At 39.6% G+C, this 13350-nt stretch overlaps 1 protein-coding gene across 11 annotated transcripts in view; it reads left to right on the top strand.

Moving 5' to 3' along the window:
- tox2 (TOX high mobility group box family member 2) overlaps positions 1–13350 on the top strand; it is a 281333-nt gene that overhangs the window by 41178 nt on the left and 226805 nt on the right. The window contains exon 1 of one of the 11 annotated variants that reach the window (XM_062978788.1): positions 12021–12148. The exons of the other annotated variants lie outside the window; for them this stretch is intronic. The gene's annotated coding sequence lies outside the window, so the exon portion shown is untranslated. Of the gene's footprint in view, positions 1–12020; positions 12149–13350 lie in introns of those variants that run through there. 11 annotated transcript variants of the gene reach the window in all.

Here is a 13350-nt window from a genome sequence, read left to right on the forward strand (position 1 = left end):
ATTGGCATTGTCTGACCATGCCTATTAAACACAAGTAGATTCAGTTTGTTAACTGTAAACCTAGTGTATGTTTTTCACCTGTTCTGCAGTCACTAGAATTATCACATCTGATAGTTTCAATGGATTATCAAGTTCAATCCCTTACCAATGCAGGAAATCCACAGTTAAAGCAGATTACCATCCAGGTTCTGTTTAAAAACCTTATCCAGAAAATCCAGTGCCTGAATCTTGTGCCTTCGAGCATACTTCTTTCCATTTTAAAAAGATCTTATAGTCAGGAAGTTCTGTCCAATGGTGAATCATAAGATTTTCTTTCAGTGCATTGGTTTAGGTCTTTCCTTCTGTTGCAACAAAAAGCAAACTTGTTTCATTCATTCTCTCTCTCTCTGTGTGTGTGTGTATGTGCATGCATGTGCCTTCATATTTTCTGTCAACCTAAAGCAGCCCCATGGATTCCATAGGACATCTTTGAGCAAAGAATATTCAGACATAGTTTTGCTAGTTCCTTCCTCTGAAATACAACCCACAGCACCTTGTATTCATTAGTGGTCTCCCATTTAACTACTAACCAGGACCTATCCTGTTTTGCATCCAAGATCAGATGGTATCTGGTGCCTTTATGCTATTTAAGCCATAAGGGACTCCTTCTTATGTTTGAAGATGACTGTCATGTTGTTTAACAAACCTTCCCCTAGCCCAGGGGTCCCCAAAGTAAGGCCTTTGGGCCGCATGAGGCCCTCCAAGGTCATTTACCCAGTCCCCGTCCTAAACTTTACACTTAGGGTTGCCCTATGTCTGAAACAACTTGAAGGCACACAACAGCAACAATCCTAATTAACGTGACTATTTAATCAACCAAAAGCAGGCCCACACCTTTCACTGGACTTAGTTTGCGGACCGCTGATACAGACAATAAACTATATATGACCTTAAATATATCAATACAAGCCACATAAGCATTTTATTAACAATTAATATTAGACACGTGTACTAATTGAGGTTTCCCTCCTAGATTTAGTAGGAAAGGAGTTGAGTTTCAATCAGGACGACAGTATAGAAAGAAACCCTCAAACTTTTACTCCATCTCTTTATAAAATTTAACTTTCCTGGATTTGTGATTTCTAATCATCCATTTAATGTTACATTATTTGCATCAGAACCTTTTTTGTGCTCAAATTACTTTTTCAAAGAAGATGTGTGTTAGCTGATTGAATCAGTATGCATCTTAATATTTACAGGTTTTTATTTACTGGATTTTGTTGGCATATCTTTAAAGTTAACAAGACTATACTGCCAAGCTGTTTCTGGATTTCTCATAAACAAATCCAGTGTTTATGAATAAGATTTTGTTTTACATCGAGCATGGCTTGCTGTTCCTGTTGTGGCCTGGGAAATGAAAGGCTTGTTATTTCTGGATTCCTTTGTATTTATTCTTCATTCTAATCATTTCTTGTGATTTTGGAAACTCTGAAGCAAACAGTGTGATCTCCCATCCACAAGAATCTGATCCTGTGCAAACAGGCCTTAGAGTACATTCTGCTAAAATTGATTTAACATCTCTGAGAAGACATAGATACTGTACACTCAGGCTGCTGGTAGTCTTTTCAGGTGCAAAGAGGGATGTGAGTTCCTAAACATTTTATAATGTGAGTCCATTAAACGTATGAACAATATTTTATTTTCTTGGCTCACTTGTCGACTTTGTTTCTTGTCTTGGGAGGTCTCCTTTCCACAGTCTTCAAGCTTCACTACTCCAGGAAATATGTAAAGCATAGAGAAAAATAGAAACATTACATTCATATATCATAGGAGGAAATTAATACATTTAGGAATTTTCCTTGCATTATGATTTAGATTTGGTTGTGGATAGTCCTTACTGGCAACTTTCTTGTTATTGAAATAAAGCACGAAATCATGTATACCAGGAGGTAAATTCAGTTGGACTGAGACTTACCATTAAGTAAAATATTTAGTGCTGCTTTATGTAACATTTTAACAGTTGCTGTCATCAGCATCCTAAAATCTATTCACAGAGGTTCTCATGGCCCTTATAGACAAAGGCTATCCTTTGGGGGGAGATAGGAAATTTGATCGATAAAGAATAATATTTATCACAGACTTGTTTTACTTTGAAATTGCTGTGTGCACATCTGATGTCCTCACAACAGAAGTGGACAACAGTGGAAGACTACAGGGCTGCATTAGCTCTTGGAGTGTCATACCTCCCATGTACCTGGTCTTAAAACAAGCAATTAACCAAACAAACAGACCAAATACATTTCTGCCCTGCAGGGGACATAGAGACATGTTTTGGGGATTTCTGGGGCACCTAAAAGATATTTAGAGCACTTTAAGGCTTTAATTTTTTTTTTTTTTTACAAAATTTCATTTTGACCCTTGAGGGGTTCAGGTGGGTTTTAAACAAAGCGAGAATGCCCACCATACCCCCTAGAGGGGATGTTTGGGCATTTTGGAGCAATATACAGTAGAGTCTCACTTATCCAACATAAACGGGCCAGCAGAATGTTAGATAAGCAAATATGTTGGATAATAAGGAGGCATTAAAGAAATGCCTATTAAACATCAAATTCGGTTATGATTTTACAAACTAAGCACCCAAACATCATGTTATACAACAAATTTGATAGAAAAAGTAGTTCAATATGCAGTAATGCTATGTTGTAATTACTGTATTTACAAATTTAGCACCAAAATATCACAATGTATTGAAAACATTGACTACAAAAATGCATTGGATAATCCAGAACGTTGGATAAGTGAGACTCTACTGTATATTCAAGTATCCTTTGGGACTCGAAGAGGTCAGAAAATTGGTGTATTTTGCCTACCTTTCCTCTAGCAAATTGTTTATCTTTACCAAGAAGTCCTTACTCTTGTGACTCAGCAGGAACCATTTAGTGTTTCTAGCAAGACCCACACTTTCCCAGAAGGCCGTGTTGTTTTTAAGCCAGTGCTGCCAACCTTCCCCATCTTGCTGTAATAAATCTTGATGATTAATATAATGCAAACAAGTCCATGCCTGAGGACAAAGGTCACTCAGAAGGGTGTGGGAGTCTTGTTGGGGCTTTTTCCAGTATCTTCCGACTTCCATCTCATTTCTCCATGTTACTGATTTAGAAAAATATGCCTGGGTAGATAGAAGTATGAGCTGTAAAGCAGATGCGTGCTTGTGACATTTTTAATTAAAGCAATTACAGTGAGCACTGGAGGAAGCTAGTTATGGCAAATTCATCTGTCTTACCCACATTATTACCTGTCTCCCACCTTCAGGAGTAATGATGGGAACAAGGACTGAAAGAAACAACAATATTTTCACACATGCAGGGATTCAGCTTTCGTATCATATTTCATTAATTATTGTTTTGTCATAGTACTGTTACAGGAGGGAAAATCTTAATCACAGGTGCTGCTAAATACAATGTCTCTAGGTAAACTGATTGATACTAAGCAGCAACTTGTGCATGTTTAGGTTTTTAATTTATTTCCTCATCTGAACGGAAGGTCTCATGGTCCATCTGAGACTCTTGATTTGGTCCTACTGTATGCAATAAATTAACATTGTGCCATGTATGAGTGTCATGCATATGCTTAAATAATACCGTCACCTGAAAAATATCTCAGCAGAGGTTGGTAAAGGGTCATACATCCAAGAAAATTCTGTTGGCAAACAAATAGAAAATAAAGGGAAAAGGATAAATAAAGGGAAAAGTTTAGCAACAGCAAGCTAAACTTGAGTCCCACACACCAGTGAATTCAACCAATTGTAGTTCTTACATGGAAAAAGCATTGTTTTTAACCAGTGACAGCTAAACAAAACAAAACAAAACATTTGTACTAAAGATTACATCAATTGCCAAATGGATAAATCAAACTGAAAAATGAAAATTCTGTCCAGGAGCACAGATTCACTATTATTATATCACATTCCAATATTTCAAAAGGATATAGACAGTGAATTTGTTGTAACATGAGGTTTTTATTTTCCTTGTAACTAGCCCCATTCAACAATTTGGCTACATCATCATAGATCAGCTGAAATTTCTGAGTGCTTTGAAAAAGCAGCTCCATGTTGAGCAACTGTACAGTACAGTTGAACACATAATCATGATTGGATTTGACATCTCCAGGAACAGATGCAGTCGGTGCACTAAGTTTAACTTTGGAGAAAAAGTTTGAAACCCCATTCAGCATTCCAAGTGCAAGGTTGAATCCATAGTATTCACCAAAAACCTCAAGCATCGTGTGACTACATGCAACAAAGGTGAATGGTCTTTCAGTTGACTAAAGTACCTCTGTCTTATTTGAATGATGTGTTAGTTGTTTCGATGGAAAGGAGATGATAGGGGATCATCAACATAATGATAGCATCAAATTTCTGAATTACCATCCCCTCCCAAGCAAATTTGTGTGTGTGGTTATGTTATATAGCAAGGGGGCAAGACTGAATCTTAGGGAATCTGTTCTTTGAGCATGCCCCCATGTTAGCTGCCTCGAATCCTTTCGGGGAGAAGGAGACGGGATAGAAAAATAAAGTATTATTATATATTATTAGTAACAGCTGACCTCCAGTTATAGTGCTTAAGAGCCGGGTCTTCCCAGTTCTTCGTGTTTATACCACATTTTTAAAGGTTAGCTTTAAGCCCATCTTTAAATATTCTTTTTAACCACCGACATTCCTTTTTTCATTCTTGAGTTGAGAATGAAGCCTGAACTCCCACCCTGAAATAAAGAGACCAGACACAAAACATTGGGCTAAAGATGGTTTTGTAAATTTACTAGAACTTCTGGGATAACCAGCAAACCAAATTAACATGTCAGGGAGAAGAACTTGCAATCAGTAAACACTTTGTTGCTAGCTATCTGATGGGAAATGTCCTTCGGCCAGGTGTCACTTCCGTTGACCACCTACTTGTACTAGCACCAAGATCTTTAGCTGTGCCCATGGGCAATCTTAAGTAGTAGGCCACCTGAAGGCAATCTCTCCCAAACCTCAGAGTTTTTAAAGAGTGAGACACCCTCATTCCAACCCCAAGAGGAACTTACCATTTACAGCTCCCCAAGCCACAGAACCTAGAAAGACTGTTATGGGTCCACCTTTCACCCACAAAGGTGGGTGCCATGGTGCCTATTAGGATATCTGAAACCATTTATCTGCCACTAAAAAAGAGTCAGGCGTCCACCTAGTCCCTATAGGAAGGTGGGTCAGATCAGCTGTAATTAGGCTTGACTCCACCCCTCCCACGTGATCAGAAGCCAACTGGCTCCCACCACTATAGGCCTCTTTTGAGGGGGCATTCATTTTTGCTCCCAATTCTCAAGGGCTTGCTCTTTTGGCAGTGGGCGAGGTAACTACTTAGAGAAACGAGTGATTGGACATTCAAACAACATGGCTAGTCCAGAATGCTGATGCTTGTCTGCCTGTCTTACCAAGATATTTGCAGAACTTTTCAAAGGCAACTGTAATGGAATCTTTCCAGTAGTTGAGAGTGACGTTTGTAGATGGTCAATGTTTCTCAGACATACAACATAGTTGGAAGGACAATCACTTTATGAACAAGCATTTTGATATTCCCATGAATGTCCCGATCCTCGAATACTCTCTGCTTCATTTGAAAAATCCTGCTAGTGGTATGATGATTAACGGGAGTGCCCTAACTCCCTTAGAATGGGCTACATCATGTGTGCTCTTTAAATTTTTCCTAGGACTCTTCTATACTGCCATATAATCCAGATTATCAAAGCAGATCATTCACATCTGCTTTGAATTGGATTATATGAGTCTACATTGCCGTATAATCCAGTTCAAAGCAGATAATCTATATTTTATTTGGCAGTGTAGAAGGGGCCTTTCTCAAAACCCCCATCAACTGTAACCACCATAGCCAATGACAATAGCATATTTATGTATTTAGTCTAGTAAAGTAATTTCCATTCCACCATATATCAGAATGTCTCAATTTGGCATATAAGTAAAGGCATTGCAAAAAAAGAAGAATAAAACAATGAACATAATTTAAGTAGGGTTTATTGTTGTGTCACTTCAAGTCACTTCTGCCTTATGGCTAAGACAATATGAAACATGATTAGCAAATTTAAACTGGTTTTAAAGATTTAAACATTTTAAAAACTGAGTTCATTAACATTGTGAGACAGAGCATTGAGGCCCAAAGACTTTAATAAACAACTAGATTTTTACTTGGCATCTAAATTAAACCAGTCTTGGCACCAGAAAACTTTTAATTGGTGCCAGTGAGGTGACCCAGAAGGATACCAAGGTATGAAGTACTCAGGAGCACCTAAAGGTCCATCACAACCAACAAAGGTTACACTTCCCTGCTGAGTTCATAGCAGAGTTCATGCCCTGAGGAGTTTGTTTCCCATAACTAGGTATGAAACTGGATTTATCCTGCTACAAGACAGGAATGTCTTAGGAGCAAATAAAACGGCAGGCAACATGATAATATAGTGTATTCAAAATTTGTATGGAGAGGAAGATTTTATTTTCACCCCCACTGTGTTGAAAAGGTTCACCCATGCTGGACATAGCATTGCGCTAACCTTTCTCCCTAGTTTATCTTTATGGCAGTCCTGCTGGTTGAACAAGATGTGCTTCCCTTGGTGAAGATCCTTTGAATAAGGCAGGTCTGACAGATACAGCAAACTTCTACTTTTCAGTGCATTTAATCAGGAGGTTTAAAAACTTGTTTCTGGTATCAGGCAGATGGTAGTGAATTCAGAATAGTTAGACTGTGCATCCTATTGACTCAGGACAGCAATACTTGTGTGCCTCAGCTATAGAACATTTAAGCCATGTTTCTACAAGGACAGTGTTCCTTAGCTGAGATAAGCTGATTTACGTTTATCAGTGTATGTGTTGTACCCCTAGGCTGCAGAGGCACCTCAAAACCACACTGTAGCCCCAGAATATGAGCAAAGCAAGTTGTTTATTGAAGATTATCTGCAAGCAATAGCAAATCAGAGTTCAAAGTCAATGAAATAAGGCTTAAGTTCACAAGGTACCAAAATACTTGAGAATCTCGAAGCAAGAGTCTATGAAAGTCACACAAAAGATTAGAGTCCAAACAGGATATCAAAATTAGTCCAAACAAGGTATCAAAATTAGTCTAAGGCACAGGATCAAACTGGAACACAGGAATCAAAGCACCAAAATTAGTCCAAGGAACAGGATCAATGCTGGAACACAAGACAGGATCTTAACTCGGATGCTGAACCAGTGCCTGGCCGCTGTGGCGGACTGGATGAGGAGGAACAAGCTGAGGATCAATCCTGACAAGACAGAGGCTCTCCTGGTCAGTCGCTCGTCTGATCGGGGTATCAGGTGGCAACCTGTGCTGGACGGGGTTGCACTCCCCCTGAAATCACAGGTCCGCAGTTTGGGGGTCCTCCTGGATTCAGCGTTGACACTTGAGGCTCAGGTGTCGGCGGTGGCCGGGAGGGCTTTCGCACAACTCAAACTTGTGCGCCAACTGCGACCATACCTCGTGAAGTCTGACTTGACCACGGTGGTCCATGCCCTAGTTACCTCTAGACTGGACTACTGTAATGCGCTCTACGTGGGGCTTCCCTTGAAGACGGCTCGGAAATTACAACTGGTCCAACGCTCGGCTGCCAGATTAATAACGAGGGCGAGTTACAGGGAGAGATCTACTCCCCTGTTTAAGGAGCTCCACTGGCTGCCGTTCACTTTCCGATCCCAATTCAAGGTGCAGACCATCTATATATATAAAATGATAAAGTTGTTTGCGCAGTGACTATAACAACAAAACTAAACATCCCAGAAATACGAAATTTGGCAACACAATGCAAAAGGCTTGCCTCCAGGTTACAACAACACAACCACACCACAAAACCACAATCCAGACCCACAAAACTCACAACAACGCATCATGCGATAACAACACAACTAAACACCCCAGAAATACAAAACTTGCCAACACAATGCAAAAGCCTTGCCTCCCAGTTGTAACAACACAACCACACCACAAAACCACACAGGACCCACAAAACTCACAACAACGCATCGTGACTGTAACAACACAACTAAACGCCCCAGAAATACGAAACTTGGCAAAACAACGCAAAAGCCTTCCCTCCAGGTTGTAACAACACAACCACGCCACAAAACCACAATCAGGCCCCATAAAACTCACAACAAGGCATCGTGACTATAACAACACAACTAAACGCCCCAGAAATACGAAACTTGGCACACAACTAAACGCCCCAGAAATATAAAACTTAACAACACAACGCAAAAGCCTTGCCTCCCGGTTGTAACAACACAACCACACCACAAAACCACAATCCGGACCCACAAAACTCACAACAACGCATCGTGACTATAACAACACAACTAAACGCCCCAGAAATACAAAACTTGGCAAAACAATGCAAAAGCCTTGCCTCCCGGTTGTAACAACACAACCACACCACAAAACCACAATCCGGACCCACAAAAATCACAACAACGCATTGTGACTATAACAAATACAAAATTTGACAACACAACTCATCCACCTCCCCAATACCTACATTCACACTTGGCCTCCAAAAAAACAATTACAATAATAACAATGACAACAACAACAACAACAACAACAACAATAAGAATCAACACCATCACAGGCAAGAAACAGCCAGGCACTGAGGCTGAGAGGCCAGTCAGTGCTACACTGGGCCTCCAAAAAATAATACAGTAGCATCTAACTTATCCAACCTTCATGACCACTACAACAACAATAATAATAAACACCTACACAGGCAAAAGAAAAAAAAAGACTATGGTACCACAATAAAAATATAAACCGCACTCAGCAGAATCAGACATTACAATTAACAACAAACCAAAGACAACAGGGATCTCAAGCAATTATCAATCAACACAAAAACCGAAGAAGGTAACAGATTTCAAATACTACTACTAATGTGAGTATAAAGAAGGGTGGAGGTCACAGCATCAATACAACCTAATGTAGACTGACCAACACCACCAGACTAAGCCACAGCAACGCGTGGCCGGGCACAGCTAGTCATTTATAAAGCCCTAAACGGTTTGGGATCCACCTACCTTCGTGACCGTATCTCCTACCATAAACCTGCCCGATCTCTTTGATCATCAGGGGAGGCCCTCCTGTCGCCACTGCCTGTATCCCAGACCTGCCTGGTGGGAACAAGGGAGAGGGTCTTTTCTGCTGTGGCCCCCCGTTTATGGAACTCACTGCCCATCGAAATTAGGCAAGCCCCCACTCTTTTAGCCTTCAGGAAAGATTTAAAAACCTGGCTTTTCCGATGTGCTTTCGGAGAGTAACTATTACACACTTCTTTTGTTACTCCCCCAACATCTATCCTCTAGATTGTTTTTTATCTTATGTCCCTGTTCTCCGTGATTGTATTCTTATCCTTTTCTCACCCCAATTTTTAACTAAGTGTCTCATGCGGCCCGCCCTGTTTTTTATATATATATATATATATATATATATATATATATATATATAGTGTTGCATTGTACATGATTATTTATTGTATTGTTTAATTGTATTATGATATGTTGTTTTATATTTTGCTATATTGTACTGTTCTGGGCATGGCCCCATGTAAGCCGCCCCGAGTCCCCGTTGGGGAGATGGTGGCGGGGTATAAATAGAGTTTTATTATTATTATTATTATTATTATTATTATTATTATTATTATTATTATTAACTGGAGCAAGAAATCCAAACTGTAAACTCACAGGAACTATAACTGGATAATCCAAAAAAATCCACAAGAGCAGGAATAAAGGCTGGAACAAGACTCAAGGCACAAGGCTGGATAAATAGACTTGAAAATCAGCAGGAACATGGAACAGAATTCTTGAAACAGGGATCTTTCCCTCGATGAGCAAAGTTACCACCTCTGAATCTTTCACAGAAGCAGCTCTTCTTAAGGGTAAACTCAAGGCCTCTTCTTGTGGGAAGTCTGTTCATAATTTTTTCTCAATAACAGTCTCTTACTGTGCCTGGAAACCTCCCTTTCTCTTCTCTGCTGATAAATCACTTTCTTTCTGTCAAGCTCATTAGCCTTATCACAACTAGAATCCTCACTAGAATGCCCATCTGGCAAAGGAAGGCCCAAACTTGACTCTTTCAAGGAATGCGGTTCAGGCTGTCGAATTAAAACCATTGTGTGCCTGTTTCCAGAATCCTCTGAACCAAACTGGCTGGCCTGGGACAGCAGTTTCCTCCAACTCTAGCTGCATAGGAATCTCAAGACCAAACCCAGAGTCCTTTGACAAGTCAAGTGCAGGAACAATCACAGAGTCAGGAGCAGGGACAATCACAGGCTGAACAGGCCAAATGTGTGCTTTGACCAAAGGATTATACACAAGTGAGGAATTTGGGATACTTCAAACAACATATTATGTTAATCTCCTCAGTAAATAAAAGTTCAAGTATCTGTTATGCAGATCTATTAAAAAAATTGTTCAAATTTATATTAATGCTTTTATGGTATGCAGCCTAAATCTGAACCTAATGTTATTTTCATTCTGTAGTTAAAAGTAACTACTCCTTTATTTTGTTTTGCTTGTTTGCATGATAGCTAAACTGATACGCAGTCCTTAGTACATTTACAAAGAAATATGTCTTATTAAATTCAATGGGACTTTCACCTGAGTAGATATGCTGGTGATTGCACTTTAAACAATTAATCCCTCCCCCTTTATGAAATGTGAAGCTTTTGCAACAGTGAGCTACAGAATTTGTGTTCTCTTGAGAACAAGGGAGTAATTTGGTGATGACAGCAGAGGGGATTATAAATTCAGCTGCTTACTCCCCCTGTTGCTTTCTGTATTTATCATATTTGTGTTCCAGTGCTGACTTGTCCCCTTTCTGCATTATTATCTGAGGGTCGTAACTTGGTCATTTACCTGTGACAGCCTGATGAGATCCTTTAGGCACTTTAACATTAGTTTAGCAAATAGAAAAACATAGCTTCTTTTGTCAAGGGCAATGCCCTGCAGTATCTTTGCTTAATGGAGTGCAACATGCACTGGACAAAGTAAAAAAAATATGTATCTTAAAAATGGCTAATAACCTTCCAGAAACAAAAAGTACAATATCTTCTGCTTGTATATGGATAATAATATATAGAAACATGTTAAGTGTTTACATAGGAAGGTGGATTTACATCATTCTCAGTCATGAGGTGTTATGAATCAGACCAACAAAACTCTCAGGAACTTTTGCTGTTAGCATTCTGGCTTGCTGAATTTCAGGGGATTTACCTTATGTGTGCGTGTGTAACAGAAAGAAAGAAAAACTGCAGATTGCATTAAGATAATCAATTATGTGAGAGAGGAAACCAGAACTTTTCCCCCACTGCTTTTATCTGATTTTGTGGTCAGTCAAAGCAATACAAAGCAACTCAGAACCCTATTACATGTACTCTTGCTGTAATCACTCCATCTCTGTTTACCATATTCAGTTAAATTCGCTTGTTTGCTACATCCGTTTTCCTGCCAAAATAACCTCATTTACTCTTGCAAAAGCTTCTTTCAGTGTTGCAGCAGCATTGTTGCCTTGCAAATACCCTCTTGGTTGTAGAACTGAAGCTCAGAATATATTGTTGTTTGAATCCCGCAATGGAGATTATTGGTTGATATATTCATTCACTTTTAAATAACATTTCGGATGAGTGGTATTTTTGGAAATGTACGTTTGGCAGGACTATTCACTAATCTCTTGCAAGGTTGGATGATCTGTTAACTTGGCATTTCTTCATTCTGAATTTATTTTAATTCAAATTCGAGCAGAACAGCCTATTCCAAATGCTTCTATTAAAGACTTTGCACAAAGCAGGCTCTGAATTCAGCAGCAGATCCAAGTACTGGCAGAATTAAGTGTTTTAATGATTTGGCCATGAATATTAATAAATTTTGTAGGCACAGCATTCCTTGCCATTTGTTCAGATATTCAAGTCTATTCTTTCTTTGGGCCCATGCATTTTCATTTCCCTCTCCCTGCTCTAGCTGTCAGCCTTGGGAAAGCTGGTCCTGTAACTGTGGGTGTTTGAAGTTTCATAGGACACTGTTCCTTAGGGGTGGTGAATGCCTTGGTTATATTGAAAGGTGAGTGGCAACAACACTTTAATAAAAATTCTCTCCCTTAACTGCTAGCTAATCCGAATGAATTCTTGAATGAGAAACGTGTAGTATAAGTGTCACATTTGTTGTTAAGTGTCTAGTCTGACACTCATGCTTCTTGCATTAGGATATTTCCACTAGGTGTTAATAGATAAGTTAGAATGTGGACAGTGGTTTTCGCTGTCCACATTTTCACTTTGGCATTGCAGATTCCAGGTATTTTAAACTTAAACTTGCAGAATCTGTTACCTTTAGCAATGGCTGTGGCTTCTAGGAGTTGAAGTGCAAAATGTTTGGAAGACCAAAGCTTGGAGGCTACTCATGCAGTTGGTTTTTATGGGTGGTGTATTGAGAGGGGATTATGTTTCTGGACAATCAAAAGTATTGCAAGAGGTACTGTACCTTGCAAGAAGAAGCTATTTGTAGGTGCCTGGTCAGAAGGCCATGTGCAGAAAATGGGTGGGGTTCCAACCATGCACCAAACACCATAGCTTCTTTGTCATGGTCTCTGTGTCTCACCAAATGGGTGTTACACCTGCAGAGATCTATAGATGGTTCCAGAATTAGGTAGATTTCCATGGGATCTGTGCCTCCTTGGTTGCAAGGAAACCCATAGGCTGGCTGCATGGTGGATCAGTGCTGTTTGTCATGGGGTTGACTGCATGATAAATGCCTTGACCAGTATAACAAAGGACATAAGAAGGTGGATTTGAGGACCTTCCCTTCAATGAAGAGAACCTCTTCAGTGCTAAATATGGTGAGGCCATGAATGCCCTTCTTACAGCCAAGAGGATGAGTTTTAGACAAACCACCTCTCCTTTCCGCCAGTGTAAGGAGGGAATCTTTTTTTATCTGCTATACCAGATTAAGGTCTCCTCCTTGCCTTTTTTATCAATCATCCCTGTTAGCAAGGTCCCATCAAATGTGACGAGTCTGAACATCCCATCAAACGTGGCTAAACAATCTTCAGTGCTTCTTTGTTTAGTGTCCTAGCTTATTTGGTATGTAACTAACTTTTATAGCTTATCAGTCTTCCATCAAGTTACAATTTGAAACCAGGGTTAGTTATTGGCTTCTGACAATCCAGGTACTGTATTGCAGTTTAAGAATAATGTTAAATTGACAATTGGTGGTGATTTCCTGGGGTTTTTTTTTCACTAGCCAGCAAACGGCTGTTATTTGTGATT

The sequence above is a fragment of the Anolis carolinensis genome, chromosome 4 (assembly GCF_035594765.1).
Source record: "Anolis carolinensis isolate JA03-04 chromosome 4, rAnoCar3.1.pri, whole genome shotgun sequence".
NCBI lineage: Eukaryota > Metazoa > Chordata > Lepidosauria > Squamata > Dactyloidae > Anolis > Anolis carolinensis.